Raw genomic sequence first — 2871 nt, 5'->3', positions numbered from 1 at the left:
AGGTACGGACGGCGGTTTACTTCCCTAAAGGGACATCAGTGACCCAGTTGAGTTTTTCCCAACAATTGACACACATCCACTCGTCCCTTGATTCCAGATTTTCATTGAATTCAAATTCCACTATCTGCCATGGTGGGATTTGAATCCCAGTTCCCAGAGCATTAGTGGAGTTTCTGGATTTAACAGTCCAGTGATAATACCAGTTGGCCATTATCTTCCTGTTTATCTGCTTATAAACCTCGATAAGGTCACCCCTCAGCCTCCGACGCTCCAGGGAAATCAGCCCCAAGCCTGTTCAGCCTCTCCCTGTAGCTCAAACCCTCCAACCCTGACAACATCCTGGTAAATCTTTTCTGCACCCTTTCAGGGTTAATAATATATTTCCCGTAGAGAGGGTACAAGAGGAGACTTACCGGGATTTCTCCAGCTCTTTAATCAGAAATGTCACGAAGTAAGCTCTACCAATCAGGATGTTAGGAACTGTTTTTCCAGGGAACGGCTGTCTCAGTTGTCATTGTGGAGCTGAATGGTCATAGAGTCACAGAGATGTACAGCAGGCAGACAGGCCCTTCGGTCCAACCCGTCCATGCCGACCAGATATCCCAACCCAATCTAATCCCACCTGCCAGCACCCTCCCTCCAAACCCTTCCTATTCATATACCCATCCAAATGCCTCTAAAGTGTTGCAATTGTACCAGCCTCCACCACTTCCTCTGGCAGCTCATTCCACACACACACCACCCTCTGTGTGAAAACGTTGCCCCTTAGGTCTCTTTTATATCTTTCCCCTCTCACCCTAAACCTATGCCCTCTAGTTCTGCTCAATCTTATTCCTAATTAGATTAGATTAGATTAGATTAGATTAGATTAGATTAGATTAGATTAGATTACTTACAGTGGTCGCCTGAGGCGGGAACTGAACCCGGGTCTCTGGCGCTGTGAGGCAGCAGTGCTAACCACTGTGCCACCGTGCCGCCCTCAGGCCCAACCACAGGTCCCTTCTGAATACTGGTCATGTTGGGGCTGTACAGGACATTGGTGAGGCCTCGTCTGGATCACTGTGTCCCGTTCTGGTCGCCCTGTTACAGGAAGGATATTATTAAACTGGAGAGGGTTCAGAGAGATTTAGCAGGATGTTGCCTGCAATGGAGGGTCTGGGTTATAAGGAGAGGCTGAATAGGCCGGGACATTTTTCACTGGAATGTGGGAGGCTGAGGGGTGACCTTGTAGAGATTTAGAAAATCATGAGGGGGCATGGATAAGATGAATGGCTTTTCCTTTGGATAGGGGGACTTCAAGACAAGGGGGCAATTTTTAGGGTGAGAGGAGAAAGATTTCAAAAAGGACATGAGGGACAGTGTTTTACACAGAGGGTGGTCAGTGTGTGGAATGAAAGTCCAGAGGAAGTGGTGGATTGTGGGTACAGTTACAACATTTAAGAGACATTTGGATAAGGACATGAATAGGAAAGGGTTTGGAGGGATATGGGCCAGGAGCAGGCAGGTGGGATGAGATGAGTTTGGGGATCATGGGTCAGCACGGACTGGTTGGGCCAAAGGGTCTGTTTCTGTGCTGTCTGGCTCTGTGATTCAGATATGATGCATCTCAGTATAGTGGATGCACCGCAGAAATTCACCAAAGATCCTCAGACAGCACCTTCCAAACCCACCTCTATCTAGTTTCAACATACATTCCACAAAATAAAACAGACGATCTGTCTTATTAAAGTCATCCTGCTTCTCCTAGACAGAATAATTCACCTGTTTCCATCCTACAGCCCAAGGCAAGGATCACGGCCTCTCTCCAGCTCTCTGTCTAATTAACCAATGCACAGCAATCTTCTGCCTAGCTAACTATAGTTAAAAAAAATGTGTCTGCAGATCTTTCTGTTCTACAGGCTCAGCTGCAATGCCTGTATTTTCACTCTCTCTTTTTGTTTTACTGGGATGTCCCTGACCCTCTTGAGAAGGTGGGGGGGGTGAGCCGCCATCTTGAACCGCTGCAGTCCGTGTGCTGTGGGTCAGTCCCACAATGCCTGGGGGAGGGAGTTCCAGGATTCTGACCCAAGGAACGGCCGATATATTCCCAAGTCGGGATGGGGAGTGGTGGGAACTTGCAAAGGGGGGTGGTGTTCCCATGTATCTGCTGCCCCTTGTCCTTCTAAGATGGTGGCCATGTATCTGCTGCCCCTTGTCCTTCTAAGATGGTGGTGGGTTTGGAAGGTGCTGTCTGAGGAGGCTCGGGGAGTGGCTGCTGTGCGGCTTGTAGATGGTACACACTGCTGCTACTGAGCGTCGGGGGGAGGAGGGAGGGGGTGTGGGGCCAATCAAGCGGGGGCTGCTTTGTCCCTGGATGGTGCTGAGCTACTTGAGTGTTGTTGGAGCTGCCCACCCCATCCAGGGACAAGTGGGGAGTGTTCCCTCACCCTCCTGCCTCGTGCCTTATCGATGGTGGGACAGGCTTTAGGGGAGATGTATGATGGGGTTTTTGAGGGAGGGCTGTGTCACGCAGATAGTCACCCTGTCCCTTACGTGTCTGCCCACGTCCCTGGTGGCTCAGTGGTTAGTGTCAGGGACCCAGGTTCGATCCCACCCTCGGGTGACTGTCTGGGTGGAGTTTGCACATTCTCCCCCGTGTCTGTGTGGGTTTCCTCCGGGTACTCCGGTTTCCTCCCACAGTCCAAAGGTGTGCAGGTTAGGGTGGATTGGCCATGCTAAATTGTCCCATAGTATCCAGGGATGTGCAGGTTAGGGTGGATTGGCCGTGCTAAATTGTCCCATAGTGTCCAGGGATGTGCAGGTTAGGGTGGATTGGCCGTGCTAAATTGTCCCATAGTGCCCAGGGATGTGCAGGTTAGGGTGGGTTGGCTG

This window comes from Chiloscyllium plagiosum, chromosome 45, assembly GCF_004010195.1.
Source record: "Chiloscyllium plagiosum isolate BGI_BamShark_2017 chromosome 45, ASM401019v2, whole genome shotgun sequence".
Taxonomy (NCBI): Eukaryota; Metazoa; Chordata; class Chondrichthyes; order Orectolobiformes; family Hemiscylliidae; genus Chiloscyllium; species Chiloscyllium plagiosum.
Note: the sequence above shows the minus strand (reverse complement) of the source record.